This window comes from Elephas maximus, chromosome 3 (genome assembly GCF_024166365.1).
Source record: "Elephas maximus indicus isolate mEleMax1 chromosome 3, mEleMax1 primary haplotype, whole genome shotgun sequence".
Lineage (NCBI taxonomy): Eukaryota > Metazoa > Chordata > Mammalia > Proboscidea > Elephantidae > Elephas > Elephas maximus.
The window spans coordinates 84646657-84664271 of NC_064821.1; the positions used below are offsets into that span (position 1 = coordinate 84646657).

Sequence of the window (17615 nt, forward strand, 5' to 3'; positions counted from 1 at the left end):
TAGAGTGTATAGGTGGGTGGGTTCTGCAGTTGGACCATGGGCACACAGTGCTTTTGGTTGTAAGGACTGGGAGGTGCCAGTTATCCTTGAGCCCCTGTCATGGGTGCCTGGGAGACCTGAGTGGAGCCACCAGTCCTTAGGCCCCTGATGTGGGTAGGTGAGGACCTTGTTTCATAGGCAAAGTTGTATCAAATATCAAACACCCACCTCTCCACCACACACCTTAAACAGTTACAGTCTGCCAGCAAGGGCCTATTCTCTTGAAATAGGCCCACCACATGTCTATGCAGGGGGGAAAGTTATTTAAAGTCCACGGACCGTTTATGCCTGGACAGGAGCTGCTTCTGTCCTGAGCTCTCCAGGTTAGTGGAGCTGGTCAATTATCTTTTCCCTCTGTTGTTAATTTATTCCATCTCCAAGGCCAGGAGAATGGCTCCAGGAGCTCATATGGGCCTATCTCAGGCCCAGGGAAATACAACAGCCACTGAAGCCAGCTTGGGGTTGGGGGGCACGGTAATATACACAAGTACTTAGCTTTTGCTGAGAGCACCATTCTTCTCTGGTTCCGGGGGTGTGAGTAGGCTGTGTGGCTTGCTCCTTCTCCGTGAGGAAACTGAAGCTGAACGCTACCACCAGCCAGCTGCTGCCATTGCCGGGAATGGTGCCTGAGGGCTCCCAGCGATTCAGGTCCGGTCACTCCTCTCCGCTTCTGAACCGTCTTTGTCTCTGCCTGCCCCTTAACCCATTTTCTAACCTTGCCTTTGACGTTCAGTGACCCTAGCTTGTGATAAATATAATCGTTTCACTTGATTTTTCAAGTCTTTGTTGTAAGAGGGATTGCCAGAGCATCTGGCCATTCCGGCATCTTGGCCCTGCCTCAAGGATAGTCTTTTCAACAAACAGTGCTAGAACTAGTGAATATTCAACCAGTGATTTTAGATCCACATCTTGCACAATACAGGCCTAAACGTAAAACCTAGAACTGTAAAACTAGGAGAAAATCTATGTGACCTTGAGTTAGGCAAGGAGTTCTTAGCTACAACACCAGCAGCACAGTCCATAAAAGAAAGAAATTGATAAGTTGGACTTCCTTAAAATTAAGAACTTCCACTACAGGGTCACTATGAGTCAGAATCGACTTGACAGCTATGGGTTTGGTTTGGTTTCGTTTCATTTACTATTTGAAAGAAACTATTAGATCACCAGGCCTTTCTTCTTAGCCAGACTTAGTCTGGAATCTTCCCTGAAACCTGTTTAGCATCAGAGCAACACACAAGCCTCCACTGACAGACAGGTGGTGGCTGCACAGGAGAGGAATTGGCCAGGAATCAAACCTGGTCTCCTGCATGGAAGCTGAGAATTCTACCCTTGAACCACCCTGCTCCCGCTTGTTACTATAATTTTAATCTGTGTTATAGGAGAACATAATGGAGGAAGGGGCCATCCTGCCAACCAGATCAAAAGAATAAATCCTGAAGATCAGTATGGTGACCAGATGGTGCTTAAATCCACGTAAGAAAATAGGAAAGACCTGGCAGCAGTTTTTCATTTTCCATTCAAAGCTCCAAGGGAGAGCGGCCCGACCTGAGCAGCTGAGGCTGCAGCTTCTGTTTGATAGAACACGTGGGGACTTTCAGCCCTGCTTCTTTGCCTACTTGGCTGTGTGATGCCTTTGACCAAAGTGAACTTGACTTCTCCTTGTCTTTCCCTTGCTCTTCCTTCTTCTTTTAATACATTTCTTTGTTGATTACCGTAGTTATACATGTTTAAGATAGAACATTTGGGAAATATAGGAAAACTATAAAGATCATTTACAACCTGGTCCCTTTTCCCCCTAGAAGTAGACAGGTAACATTTTGATATCCACATTTTACATTTTTTTTCGAAGCATTTTCCAAACAAAAAACTGTATCAGACTGTACCTAGTTTTGTAAATTTCTTGTTTGGTTTGTAACGAACATTTTCCAAGTTCTACCATGTGGTTATCAAATGCCACATAGTATTGCATTGTAAGAATGTACTATAGTTAATGGAAACCCTGGTGGTGCAGTGGATAAGTGCTATGACTGCTAACCAAGAGGTCGACAGTTTGAATCCGCCAGGTGCTCCTTGGAAACTCTATGGGGCAGTTCTACTCTGTCCTATAGGGTCGCTGAGTTGGAATCGACTCGATGGCAATGGGTTTGGTTTTTGGTTTACTATAGTTAATTGTCCCCATCTTCATGGACTTTTAGGTCGTTTTCAATTTTTCCTTTTTATAAACAACTCTAAGCTGAGCATCCTCACCATCAAATCCTTATTTATTTCTTGAGGATTCTTTTCTGGATGTGAAATTACCAGACTAAAATGTTCACACTTGTAAATCGTTTGATTACTAAATTGTCCTTGTGAAAAGTTGTTCAGCAATGGACAAGAGAGTTAGCTTACTCATATCTGTGATAACTCTGAGTATTGTTATTATTATTTTTTAACAATCTCTAATGATTTTAAGGAAGACAAATGATATCTAACTATGGTCTTAACTTGCATTTCTCTGGTTGGCAGAGAGTGAACGCCCTGTCTCTGATGTCATCCTCTCCTAGTTTAGTCTGCTCCTACAGCTGCTTTCCATTAACGAGTAACTTGGTGATATGCTTCAGGGAGACCCCCTCTGGGAACCACCTCAATTGTCCTCATTAGGCAGAGTGACAACCTGACGAAACGACTGCATTTTTTTTTTTTTATTCCTAGTATCTGGTGCAAATCATTTCACGTCTTTTCTATGAATCTTCACTATAGCTCTGTCCTCAGCAGAGGTACCATTATAAACTTCATTTCATGTATGAGCAAAAGGAGGCTTGGAGAAGTAAACTAACCTGTCTAAGATCACACAGTTAGGAAAGGGCAAAGCCAGACTTGAAATCTAGAGTTCCCTTCTTAATCACTTCATAAACTTGTCTGAATCTAGAAATATGGGATCATGGAGTGTCCTCTTTGATTTCTGGCAGCCCTGGTTCAACTTGGAACTCCCTGTCACTCTGGACATGCCTATCCAGAATATGTTTCCAAATCATCTTCTAGCTGAGGGTCATTGGGAATGGTGGTAATTCCAGGGTATCCTAGGCCCTGACTCCTTCTACCCTCAGCCAGAACTGATAGAGACCTCTTCTCATTTTGTAACCTCTCTCGTTCAGCCTCTGAGGAGCTGGTAACCTGTAGGAAAGTGGGTGGGATAGAGGTAAAGAAATATATCCTAACTGTAACCTTCACCCATGTGTCCTTGTGTTATGTTACCATTTGCAACACTGGGAGATTGGAGGGGTGTGTGTTGTATGCAGCAGATAAAACAAACCCCAAAACCCCAACTAAACCACTGTGTTTTTTGCCGTGAGAAAAATATATTTGGAAAAGTATTCAAAACTAAAGTTCATCTTCAGTTTCTCAACCCCCTTTTTTGACACCACACTCCCTCTAAGGCCCATTTTTGCCCTATTCAAGACCTTCAGGGACTCTGGCCTGATGACTTTTACTAAAACCTCCTCTTAGGAAAGGACCGGAAAACTTGGAGAGAATTTAAGAGCCTATCTTTTCCTGGAGTGCTTATATTTTAAACTTTATCCCTCATTGTGGCATGAGAGATTCTGTTCCCTGCTAAACGAATTTCCGGCAGTAACAAATAGGTGGGAAAATAATTTTAGAATAGGGGGTTCTTTAGGGTGTCCCTGTGGTTAATGCACACGGTGACCTATACCTTCCAGGGATAATGGTCCTCTTAGTTTAAAAACAACAAAAGCAACAGCACATTTATAGAACACTTGTTCTGTCAGGCGCTTCTAGCAAGCGCTTTCCACTCATTGCCTCCTTCAATCCTATCAGTCACCTTGTGAAGAAGGTCTCTCCTTTATAGATTAAGAACTTGAGGCCCAGTGACATTATATAACTTTCACATGGACAGGAGTTAGCAAGTGGGTAGAGCTAATACATGAACTCGGGTCTTTCTAACTCTGTTGTTTTCAGGTGCTATCAAGTCAATTTTGACACACAGAGATGCCATGTGACAGAGTAGAACTGCCCCATAGTTTTCTAGGCTGTAATCTTTACAGGAGCAGATCGCCAGCTCTTTCTACCGCAAAGTCATAGGTGGGTTCAAACTACCAATCTTAGGGTTAACAGCTGAGCGCTTAACCATTGCACGAGCAGGGCTCCTTCCTTCTAACTAGAGATCCTGAGTGCATAGAATTAGTGTCTTCAAGATGGAATGGAGGAAGCTACCAAATGACCCAGCAACTCCACTCCTAGGTACTTACCCAATAAAATTCAAAACATGTCCACACAAAAACTTGTATGTAAATGTTCATAGTCACATTATTCATATTAGCCAAAATAATAGAAGCAACTCAAATGTTCATCAACTGAGGAATGGTTAAATAAAAGGTGGTATATCCTTACAATGGAATATTATTCAGTCATAAAAAGGAATGAAGTACTCATCCATGCTAACATGTACCAACCCTGAAAACATCATGCAAAGTAAAAAAAAGCCAGACACAAAAGGCCACATATTTATAGGAAACGACCACAATAAGCAAATATACAGAAACAGAAAGAAGATTTGGGTTGCCAGTAACTAAGGGCTAAGGATGTGGGGGAAGGGAAGGGAGAAATGATGAAATAGCAGGACCTCATTGCCTAGTTTGTTATTTCTCAAAAGCCAGAATAGAAGAAGAGCTCCAGGCCATATTGTGGGTCCAGGCTTGGCTTGAAACAGGCACTTCTGAAGTTGTGGCCTTGGACATTGTAAATGCAAACAGAGGCCACTACTCTAATGTTTACTTGCTTAATTCTGGATACAAGTTCTCATTTTTCCAGACTCTTCCTTATGCCTTCTAAATCACACTCAGCGTCTCAATCTCAGATCCTCACATCACATCCATTGTCATCCTCATTCCCTTATTATACCCATTTTAAAGATGAAGAAACAGGGTCTCAGAGAAGTTAAGTCACAAAGCACAGGGAGGTAAGAAACAGCTGGAATTCGAGCCTGTGTTTGTCTGTTTCTAGAGCGCATGGTATACCCCTCATACATCAAGCTCACGGACTCTCTTCTGGTGTCTCCCTGCCTGTCCTAGTTCCACTGGAGATGGCAAGTTTCTCTGGCTCCTGGCTCTCTGGCTGCCTCATCACACTCATCTTCCTTCAGCTGCCAGCTCCAGGTTCAGGTAGGAGTTTCTGAACCTTTTTCCCTGTCTGAGACACCTGATGATGGGGTCAGAAGAATTAGGAGATCTGGCCTGAGGCCTTATTTCTTCTTGGATTCTCTTCTTCCCCAAGCCCTTTCCAACGCCCTTCCTGAACTCTGTTCTTCCCCTGAAGCATCCCCTTCCTCATCCCCTTCCTCCCCCCCTCCCAAGTTGGGTCTCTTTCATCCCTCCCAAATGGTCTTGTCTCTTTTGTCCACTCTTCACAGGGGATGCCAGAAAGTTCCACCTGGTCCCGCTAGGGGGCACAGCCGAGCTGCCCTGCCCCCTCCCCCTCTGGCCAAGCATGGAGCCCACGGAGGTGAGGTGGCTGCGGTCCCCACACCCCCAGCTCTCCCAGGCTGTTCATGTGTTCCGGAGTGGGAAAGACTGGGATGACGGTCAGATGCCAGAATACAAGGGGAGGACGGTGCTGGTGAGAGACACCCAAGAGGGAAATGTCACTCTGAAGATCCTCAATGTCCGGCTTGAGGACCAAGGGCAGTACCGCTGTCAAATCCAGATCGGCAATCTGAGTAAAGAGGGCAGCGTCACCCTGCAGGTTGCAGGTTAGGATGGGTTTGAGGTGCCCGAGGTCATTTGCAGCAATGGAATGAGCTTAGTCAGAACCCACTTTGTCCCTCTACATGTAGAATTTTCTTTCATCTGCAATTCACAGTTTCAACTTGCCCTGATGGCTCAGCTGTGACCCTGGGCCAGGTATTTCTGATGAGGAAGGAACCTGGACTATGGAACACACTGCTGGTTGAATACAATGAAAAACAACTAGTGGCCTTTACAGCTTGGTGGCCCAACCAGTGGCTCTTCCATCTCTAGTTCATCTTTCATTGCTCCATTCTCTGGGAACTCATAGCCATGGCTGTAAGGAAATGACCTCGAGGGCCAGAATCCCGAGCTGTAACAAAGATCTACTTCTAACAGGTCCTGGGCTGGGGCTCCTGAGCGCTTAATAGTACAAGTTACAGTTTCTGAAACTACCTTCAATATTTTTTTAACACTTCAGGCACCTGCCTCAAAAGAGTCATGTCTTTGCATTTTCCCACAATGATACCAGCTCCCCATGGACACATGCTGACTCTCTTTTTGGTCATAATTTATAACTGTACCCCCCAAAAGAGGGGGTGAATCAATTAGTTAAAATGCACAGTGGTTGGTAGACAAACTCTTTCCAAACATGGAGTCATTTGGAGGGGGAAAAGAATTTTTAAAAGGGGATTGAGTTTCCCAAAGGAACCTGAATCATGTGTTGCAGTAACTATGATGGATGAATTTTGAAAGGTATTAGGATGAAGCTAGAGACTGTCTTATCCTACTGGGAGGACTTGTTAAAGTTCCATTAATAGTTTTCCCTGCTCACCAGAGGAAGCTGTGGGAGGAAGAAGAGGGCTCAGGCTGGAACCAGGCCCCTTGACAAGGCCCTGTCAGTCTATTTCTGGGCTGGCTCAGTCAGGCAGTCTCTCCTCTTCAGTATTAGGTTCTGATCCTGACATCCACGTAGAGGGCTATGATGCTGGTTGGATCAAAGTAGTGTGCAGATCCGTGGGATGGTTCCCAAAGCCCTCTGCCGAGTGGAGAGACCCTCAAGGCACAGTGTTTCCATCCTTGTCGGAGGTCCATGCTCTGGATGAAGCTGAACTCTTCCAAACAATGGTGTCCAGCAGAGTGAGGGACAGCACTCTGGGGAATGTGTTTTGCATCATCCACAACTCAGGCCTTGGTCAAGAGAAGACAGCAGTCATGGTCATTGCAGGTAAAAGTGACAATAGAAATCAGGTTTGAAGCACCTGGTAGTTGCAGAGAAAACACCTACCCTAGTACGAACTTTATAAAATAAATAACTTCTAGGATTTTTTAAATTCTAAAAAATAACACATTTATTGTGAAAAACTTGAAAAAATATAGAAAGTTTTAAAGATAATAAAAAATAGCCTATGATCCCATAAATGGGAGAGAACTACATTTTGGTGCTTTTCCTTCAAGACTTTCTTACATATATGCATCTCTGAATGTGTATATGTTTACATGTACGTATTCCTGTGCCTATTTTTTTCCTCCACTTACAATGCCATGAGCATTTTTTGCCATTGCCCTTAAGTCATTCTCTGCAACATGGTTTTTAAGGCTGCATAGTATTTCACTGTGTGGCTATAGCGTAAAAAAATTAATCAAAGCCCTATTTCTGGACATCTGGATGGTTTCCAATATTTCCTCACATTATATCTAATGGTACAATGAACATCTTTGCACATACTTTGGGAAGTGATTCTGTTTATTTTCTTAGAATTTGTTGGAATGAATGGGCAAAAGGTATGAATTTTTAGAGATCCTTGAAAGATGTAGCCATATGGCAGAGAAGGGTGGTTTTAGAGCCAAGAAAGATAGACTGTGGTCTAGGGGCCAGAGGGAAATTCTGTCCTTGTCTCTCTCTGCCTCCTTCCCTCTTCTCTTACACTACCACTGCCCCTCACTAAGTACTAAGTGCTTTACATGCCTGATTTCTTTAAATCTGCCAACAACCCAATGGGACATGCATGACCATCAACCTTATTTTACAGATGAGGCAAACCAGGCTCAGAGAGGCTTGGTCTCTTGCCCAGGGCCACACAGTTTTGAGCTGGGACTCACACTCAGCTTATGCTCATAACCACTTGTCATAGTCCCTCTTCTGTTCTTTTTCTTTCTTTTCCCCCGTTATCTATTGCTTCCTTCCTTTCTCTTTTCCCTCCTGCCTGGGCCTTAGCCCAGCTGCTGTAGCACCATAGAAATTACTTTGCCCCTGTTGATAGTGCTCAGGGCAAAGAGGTTGCTGACTGCTACTCCAGGACAAAGATGAAGTCAGGGGTGCTTGTGAGAAGGCTGTAGGTGTTTTCTGAGGAGAGCACCTCCAGTTCTCGGGAGGCTCTGGATTATTTTTCCATTGAATTATAGGGCAGGACAAGGTTGTGGTTGAGAAGCTGAGTTTAGCTCACTGTCTCCAAGCAAGACCATCTAAACCATTCCTGAGAGAAGACCATATTGCTTATTTTTAGTTATCCCTGGTCATCCAGGGTTTGAGTTACTGAGAGAAGGGAAGACCCTCACCAATCTTGGCCAAAGGTCTCTCCCTAGAGGCAATGAAGATAGCTGGGACATGCATGAGCCAACTGTCATCTGAGGTGGGACCCTGGGTATGAGAGGAAACTTTCAGACACCTCCCTAAGGGTGGTCATTGATGGTTTCTGTTTCAGCCCCGTCTCCGGGGAGGATCTCCTCTTCCACAGTGGCTCTTGCTGTGATCCTGGGGCTTCTCATCATAGCAGGCGTTTGCCTCTTCTGGAAGGAAAGAATCAAAAGGTAACAAAGTGGTGAGGGAGCCCAGGCTGGCCAATGGTGGGGCTGTGGTTTCTCTGGGAAAAGCCAGGAAGGAAGTAGGGGTGGACAGGATACTTATCCATAGGATGGAGGCTCTGCAAGTTGGCTGTGAGAAAACTGGTCAAACCATGTACTGGCCGCTCACATTGAAGAGGGAATTAAAGAAATTGAGCAAAGCACTGAATTTTCATCCTTTGAGAAATGAGAAAATAATGCTTCCTGTCATGACCATCACCTAGTTGATTAAGAAATCCAATTACATCAATTGAATAAAACCCTCATAAAGACATTCGAATATCACAGAATCTCAGGATTGGAAAGGACCTTAAAAGTCTTATAATCCAGCACCCCTCCCCCCATCTGATGGTTTGAAAACCCTCTAATCCTTTCGGAGCAGTCCCTGGGTGACACAAATGGTTAAATACTCAGCTATTTACTGAAAGATTGGTAGTTCGAATCTACCCAGAGGCACCTTGGAAGAAGGCCTGACAATCTGCTTCCAAAGGGTCACAACCATTAAAACACTGTGGAGCACAATTCTACTCTGAAATACCTGGGGCTGCCATGAGTCAGCAGTTGGTAACTGGTAATCCTTTCAAATGATCACATACCCACAGTGACAAGGAACAAAGTCTACTCACACAAACCGGAACATCTCTGGACAACTTTGCCTATTAGAAAAAACTCTTTCTTAAGCTGAGCTGACATCTATCTCTCCCTCCCGCTTCTAGAGAAGCTTCTTTATGAACAGGTGTGACCCTAATACTCCCCAGCATGTTTTCTCTTTTACAAAATGGGTGATTGAAAACTTGACATAATTAATGCCGTGATGATCCCTTAAGTTTTTCTCCTTCCTCTGCCTTTCCACAGACGTTTGTTAATGACTTTATTTTAATCTGATGCTAATAATTTTGTTCTTTGTTTTGATCTGATGCTAATAACTTTCTTTTGTTCTGGCACCACCTGTGACTTATGACCCCCCACGGGGAGATTAGAGCCCAGATGTCTGACATGTATATCTTTGGCCTGATAAGGAGATGTCTGGCATGTATCTCTTTAGTGTGATAAAGAGTCTCTTGTCATTATCTTATAATGAATAACTCTTCTGGCCATGCCATCTGCAGGCTACAAAGACACTTTCAACCCTTATAAAAATCATATATAAGCTCTAATGTAAAATTGCCTTTTCGTACTCCATAGAGACAGCCTGCGTTACTGTCAGACCAGTGGGTGGTGGACACCTCCTAAATAAACTTTCTCACTCTTTGTGACTTGGAGTACATTTCTTTGGGTAGATGGCTCCAGGGCATGGACCCTAATCAGGCAATAAATTTTTGGTGCCCAATGCAGGGCTGGAATTATTCAGGCCCTAGTTACATCTCCCTAAGGACCAAGACCCTGGGAAGGACCCGGGAAGAGAGAAGGTACACCCCTCCTTGAGTTGTGGAGGTCTCTCAATCTGTGGTGGCCCCAGAGGTCCAACAATGGGGGAGGATTCCATGGCAGCAAGCTCCAGACAGATGGAGAAAGTTTCTGTTGGCCACAGTAGGTAACTGTGCATCGGGTGGTAAATCCTCTGTAAAACCCACAGGGGTGTCGGTTTTCATAGACTCCCTCCAAGAACTGGTGACCAGGTCCCGTGAGGTTGGAGAGAGATGGGTGAGTTTCCCCATTGCAAGTGGGTACTCAGGGAGGCAAGGTTCCAGCCAAGAGTCCACTAGGAACTGGACTTATTTAGGAGGGGATCCCCTAACTAAGAGACTTCTTAAAATTTTGTGTAATCAGGTATGGCCCGTAAATGGTTCTAGAGATTTTGGTATTATTATGAAGCTTGATCTGTTCTATACTCGAACTAACAAGCGAGATGAAAAGCTGTATGTCCTAGTCATGTAGTGCTGCTATAACAGAAATACCACAAGTGGATGGCTTTAACAAAGAAAAGTTTATTCTGTCATAGTCCAGTAGGCTAGAAGTCCAAATTCAGAGTGCTGGCTCCAGATGAAGGCTTTATCTTTCTATTGGCTCTGGAAGAAGGTCCTTGTCATCAGTCTTCCTTTAGCCTGGGAGCATCTCAGTGCAGGAACCTCAGGTCCAAAAGATGCTCTCTGCTCCCGGCGCTGCTTTCTTGGTGATATGAGGTCGCCCTGTCTCTGCTCACTTCTCTCTTTTATATCTCAAAGAGATTGGCTTAAGATACTAACTAATCTTGTAGATCTCATCAATATAACTGCCACTAATCCATCTTATTTCATTATAGAAATAAGATTTGCAACACCTAGGGAAATCACATAAAATGGTAGTCAATCACACAAGACTGGGACTCATGGACCAGCTAAGTTGACAGGTATTTTTGGGGGACACAGTTCAATCCATGACACTGTACGTGGAATGTTATATGAATTTATGGCACAAAAAAAGATAAAGCCTCTGTTTTAGCCCCCTTTGTGCAGGCAAATGATGATGACGGGGTAAGAGACAAAGAACTGGAGAATGTTTTTCTCATTCCCCCACCTTGAAAACCCCCCTCAGCATGCATTCATGACCCCTCCCTGGTGGTATCAGAAGATGAGGACAAGAAGGTGTTGAAAGTGGGGCAGTGGAGGTGGGAGAGATATGGTCTCCCCACCTCATACTAGGAGTGGGATACAATTCGGCCTGGTTTCCTGGGAGGGCTTTACCCACTCTAGGAGTTGCCAGTCCCCGCTGCAGAAGGACCGCCTCAGATAATGTGGGTCCATAATCCCTTCCTGGTGTCCGATTTGCACGATTGGAAGTGAAACTTTCCAGAGTATCGGTCAGAGCCATATGCCATGACTGAAGGCATTTAAGGTCTTTACCAATAGACATCAGGTAAAAGAGGCCAAGAAAAAGACCAGGACATGAAGAAAAAGGCCAATCTACCGGCTGCTGCTCTAGGATCATCTGGAGGAAGTTGCCGAGCCCAAGGTAAGGATGGGCCCCGACTAAAGAAAAATCAATGTGCATTTTGTGAAGTAGAAGGACACTGGAAAAATGAGTGCCCCAAAAAGAAGAATGAAAAAGGGCCAGGCAAGATTGAAAGGCAGGAGATTTTCCAAGGAATTATGAAAGAGCAAGAGGAGGACTCTGAATGATGAAGACCAGGGGAGACAACTTGATTTACTGCCTACTGATCCCCTGATAAAAGTTATGGTAAGAGGACAAACAGCAGACTTTTTGGTTGATACCGGAGCTGCCTTCTCCGAACTGCCTTGACCAGAAGTACTCAAGTTGTCGGGGTGACTGGAAAAGAGGGGACTAAATGCTTTTTGCAGCCAATGGACTGTGAAATAAGAAAAAACTAAGCTATCCCACCAGTTTCTAAACATGCCCAAATGCCTGGTACCCTTTTTTAGGGCGGGATTTCCTAAGTAAAGTGCATGCTGAAATCTCTTTTGGTGAAAAAGTGTTGTTTCTGACAGTAACACCAGTAAACACCTGGACAATGCAGGTAACTCTCTTAGCCCTCACCCAACTGGTGCTATCCTTGGTGTCTTCTCACTCACGGTTCAGAGTGGTTGATGCCGTGGCCCTATGGGTTTGGGCCAGTGGCCAGGCAGGACAAGCTCAGACTGTCCTCCCTGTTACCATGGAGCTGTTACCCAATGTCATGCCTCGTTAGATTAAGCAATATCCACTGAGAGTTGATGCTCACCTGGGGCTGCAGGGACTGATCACTGGATACCTAGAGTGGGGACTGTTTCGAGTGCTGATCCCCATTCAACACTCCTGACCTTACGGTGAAGTCATCCACCAGTGAGTACCATTTTGTTCAAGATTTGTGGGCTGTTATCAAAGTTGTGAAGACCTGACACCTGGTAGTCCCGAACCCATATACCCTACTATAGGCCCTTCTACCTTGCTGTACTCATTTTACTGTTTTGAATTTAAAAGATGCTTTCTTTTGTATCATATTGGCCTCTGAGAGCTAGCTGATCTTTGCTTTCAAACGGGAAGGGGACAAAAGAAAGACAGCTCTGTCAACCTCTGTATCTGGCTACTCAGGCTGCAGAGAGAGATCCTTTCAAATGGACGCCTGTGTGTCAACGAGCCTTTTGTGATTTAAAGTCCCCGTTGATGAAAACCACAGCCCTAGGGCTGCCAGATTATCAAAAACTCTTTGAATTATTTGACGAAAAAAGAAGAGTAGCCATTGGTTTATAAACTCAGTTGTTGGGACCATGGAAATGCCGTCGCCTATTTCTCTAAAAAATCTAGACACTGTCTCAAAAGGCTTGCCAGCCTGCCTCTGAGCAGTTACTGCAGCTAGCATTATTATAAAAGAGGCTAATAAATTTATTTTGGGACATGATACTATCACGTTTGTCCCTCATGCAGTGACTGTAGAATTGGAACAAAAGGAATATTTGTGTCTCACCTCCAGTCGGCTAGCACTATATCAAACCCAGCTTTTGAGAGAACCGAATTTACCTTTTGTGAGGTGTTCAAAGCTAAACATCGCATGAAGTATTTACTGGTGTGTGTAGATTCATTTTCAGGATAGGTAGAGAATTTTCCCTGCCAGACTGAGATGGCTAAAGAGCGGTACAACTTAGGAATAAATCTTACCAAAGACTTATACAAAGAAAACTACAGTACACTTCTGCAAGAAACCAAAAGAGACTTACATAAGTGGAAGAACATACCTTGCTCGTGGATAGGAAGACTTAACATTATAAAAATGTCTATCCTACCAGAAGCGATCTATACATTTAATGCAATTCCGATCCAAATCCCAATGACATTCTTTAATGAGGTGGAGAAACAAATCGCCAACTTCTTATGAAGGGAAAGAGGCCCTGGATAAATAAGGCATTACTGAAAAAGAAGTACAAAGTGGGAGGGCTTACTTTACCTGATTTTAGAACCTATTATACTGCCACAGTAGTCAAAACAGCCTGGTACGGGTACAACAACAGATACATGGACCAATGGAAGAGAATTGAGAATCCAGACATAAATCCATCCACATATGAGCAGTTGATATTTGACAAAGGCTCCAAAACAGTTAAATGGGGAAAAGACAGTCTTTTTAACAAACGGTGCTGGCATAATTGGATATCCATCTGCAAAAAAATAAAACAAGACCCATACCTCACTCCATGCAAAAAAACTAACTCAAAATGGATCAAAGACCTAAATATAAAATCTAAAACAATAAATATCATGGAAGAAAAAATAGGGACAATGTTAGGAGCCCTAATACATGGCATAAACAGTATACAAAACACTATTAAGAACGCAGAGGAAAAACTAGATAACTGGGAGCTCCTAAAAATCAAACACCTATGCTTATCCAAAGACTTCACCAAAAGAGTAAAAAGATTACCTACAGACTGGGAAAAAGTTTTTAGCTATGACATTTCTGATCAGCGCCTGATCTCTAAAATCTACATGATACTGCAAAAAATCAACTGCAAAAAGACAAACAACCCAATGAAAAAGTGGGCAAAAGATATGAATAGACACTTCACTAAAGAAGACATTCAGGTAGCTAACAGATATATGAGGGAAATGTTCACGATCATTAGCCATTAGAGAAATGCAGATCAAAACTACAATGAGATTTCATCTCACTCCGACAAGGCTGGCATTAATCCAAAAAACACAAAAGAATAAATGTTGGGGAGGCTGTGGAGAGATTGGATCACTTACACACTGCTGGTGGGAATGTAAAATGGTACAAATGCTTTGGAAATTGATTTGATGGCTCCTTAAAATGCAAGAAATAGAACTACCATACGATTCAGCAATCCCAGTCCTTGGAATATATCCTAGAGAAAAACGAGCCTTTACGCGAACAGATACATGCACACCCATGTTTATTGCAGCACTGTTTACAATTTTTTTTTTTTTTTTTTAGTTTACAATAGCAAAAAGATGGAAGCAACCAAGGTGCCCATCAACGGATGAATGGATAAATAAATTATGGTATATTCACACAGTGGAATACTACGCATCGATAAAGAACAGTGAGGAATTTGTGAAACATTTCATAACATGGAGGAACCTGGAAGGCATTATGCTGAGTGAAATTAGTCAGTTGCAAAAGGACAAATATTGTATAAGACCACTATTATAAGAACTTGAGAAATAGTTTAAACTGAGAAGAAAACATTCTTTTGTGGTTACGAGAGGGGGGATGGAGAGACAGTGGGAGGGGGCATTCTCTAGTTAGATAGTAGATAAGAACTACTTTAGCTGAAGGGAAAGACAGCACACAATACAGGCGAGGTCAGCACAATTGGACTAAACCAAAAGCAAAGAAGTTTCCTGAATAAACTGAATGCTTCAAAGGCCAGCGTAGCAGGGGCAGGGGTCTGGGGACCATGGTTTCAGGGGACATCTAAGTCAATTGGCATAATAAAATCTATTAAGAAAACATTCTGCATCCCACTTTGAAGAGTGGTGTCTGGGGTCTTAAATGCTAGCAAGCAGCCGTCTAAGATGCATTAATTGGTCTCAACCCATCTGGAGCAAAGGAGAATGAAGAACACCACTGACACAAGGCGATTACGAGCCCAAGAGACAGAAAGGGCCACATGAACCAGAGACTACATCATCCTGAGACCGGAAGAACTAGATGGTGCCCAGCTACAACTGATGACCGCCCTGATAGGGAACACAACAGAGAACCCCTGAGGGAGCAGGAGAGCAGTGGGATGCAGACCCCAAATTATCATAAGACCAGACTTAGTGGTCTGACTGAGACTAGAAGGACCCCGGTGGTCATGGCCCCCAGACCTTCTGTCGGCCCAGGACAAGAACCATTCCTGAAGCCAACTCTTCAGACGTGGATTGGACTGGACAATGGGTTGGAGAGGGATGCTGTTGAGGAGTGAGCTTCTTGGATCAGGTGGACACTTGAGACTATGTTGGCATCTCCTGCCTGGAGGGGAGATGAGAGGGTGGAGGGGGTTAGAAGCTGGCGAAATGGACACGAAAAGAGAGAGTGGAGGGAGAAAGCAGGCTGTCTCATTAGGGAGAGAGTAATTGGGAGAGTGTAGCAAGGTGTATATGGGTTTTTGTGTGAGAGACTGACTTGATTTGTAAACCTTCACTTAAAGCACAATAAAAATTATTAAAAAAAAAAAAAAGAGCAGTACAACAGGTTTCAACTGCTTTAGGAATAAAGTGGAAATTCCACACAGCATGGAGGCCCCTTTCTAGCAGACCATAGAATGTCATCTTAGTAAACTGTACCAAGAGATCTGGCTGCCCTAGATGAACGCTCTGCCACTGTTCCTCCTCAGAGTCCGTATTGTACCCTGGGGAAAACTTAAAATCAGTCCTTTTGAAATACTTTATGCAAGACCTTATTGTCTCAACCAATTCTCCCCGCAATCCTCCACCCAGCCCCCTAATGTAATGATGTCTAAATATTTTATTTCTGTAACCAAAATTCTTTCCCAATTGCATCGGACAGTGAGGATCCAGCAGAAGTTCCCCCTTGAGATAGCTCCGCACTCTTTCCAGCCCAGCGACCAGGTGCTCCTTCAAAAGTGGAAGGGGCTCCTGTTACAGCCTAAGTGGACTGGACCCTTCACTGCACTGCTCAGCACTCACACAGCCATGAAGCTCGTAGGAGTCAAACCATAGAGCCATCATTCCTATGTCAAGCCACCCTTGTCTATAGTGACAAGAAGGAGTGGAAAGCCCAACCCACTGAAGGCCTGAAGTTAAGACTTTCTAGGGTTAAAAAGGAAACCATGGTGGTGTAGTGGTTACGTGCTACGGCCCCTAACCAAAAGGTTTGCAGTTCAAATCCAGCAGGCACTCCTTGGAAACTCTATGGGGCAGCTCTACTCTGTCCTACAGGGTCACTGAGTTGGAAAGAATCGACTGGACAGGTTAAAAAGTAAAAATGTTTTTAATGCTAGCTTGGATAGGATTACTATTGGGTATCAGAGAGACTTCCTCCTGGGAAGCCTTGTCACTGAGATAAACGCCTCCCCACCACTCCACCCCTTATTAAAAGATGAAAATATTTAGCTGTATATTGCTAAAGAAGTGTTGAACATTACTAATTTCTGTCTCGATGGAGGCTCGGGTGCCAACTCTGCCCTCAAGTCCTGTCTCTTTGGGGTTTGTATTTGAAAAAGTTTCACCATTTTCAAGCACACACAAAAAAAGAGCTACAATATTCTGATATTTATAGCTGGGGGCCTGTTACAAGATTCATGAAAGGTTTGACTTTTCTTGGCTGACTTCTTGGCTGCCAGATCTTACCTGACTAAAAACCTTATTCATTAGTAGAATTAGATTGGTTGCTATAGGACTGTTAATCTGTTACTGTCTCCAATTTATGTCTATATATGGGATGGCAGTCTCTGTCCCAAGTCAGACTGTCCAACAGATGGCTCAAACCTATTGCAGACAAAAGGCCCAATCCTTTCGCTTAAAATTTCTGATCTAAGGGACTAGGTGGAAACTTAGGATAAGTGTGTACGGCCACCCAAGCTTCAAAAGGGGGGAATATGTGACCCTAATGCTCCCCAGCATGTTTTCTCCTTTACAAAATGGGCGACTGAGAACTTGACATAACTAATGTCATGATGATCCCATAAGTTTTCCTCCTTTCTCTGCCTGCCTTCTCCTTTCCACATACCTTTGTTAATGACTTTGTTTTAATCTGATGCTAATAACTTTGTTCTTTGTTTTGATTTGATGCTAATAATTTTTTTTCATTCTGTCCTACCACCTGTGACTTATGACCCTCCACAGGGATATTAACCAACCCAAATACCCACTGCCGTCGAGTTGATTCCGCCTCATAGCAACCCTATAGGACAGAGTAGAACTGCCCCGTGGAGTTTCCAAGGAGCGCCTGGCAGATTTGAACTGCTGAACTCTTGGTTAGCAGCTGTAGCACTTAACCAATTAGAGCCCAGATATCTGACATGTATATCTTTAGCCTGACAAGGAGATGTCTGGCATGTATCTCTTTAGTCTAATAATCTCTTGTCATTATCTTGTAATGATAATGCCATGTGAAGGCTGCAAAGACAC

The 17615-nt window shown here is 43.7% G+C and overlaps 1 protein-coding gene across 1 annotated transcript in view; it reads left to right on the top strand.

Annotated features, from left to right (window-relative positions):
• Positions 1-17615, top strand: part of ERMAP (erythroblast membrane associated protein (Scianna blood group)) — a 69493-nt gene that overhangs the window by 16517 nt on the left and 35361 nt on the right. The gene's annotated exons all lie outside the window — the stretch shown is intronic.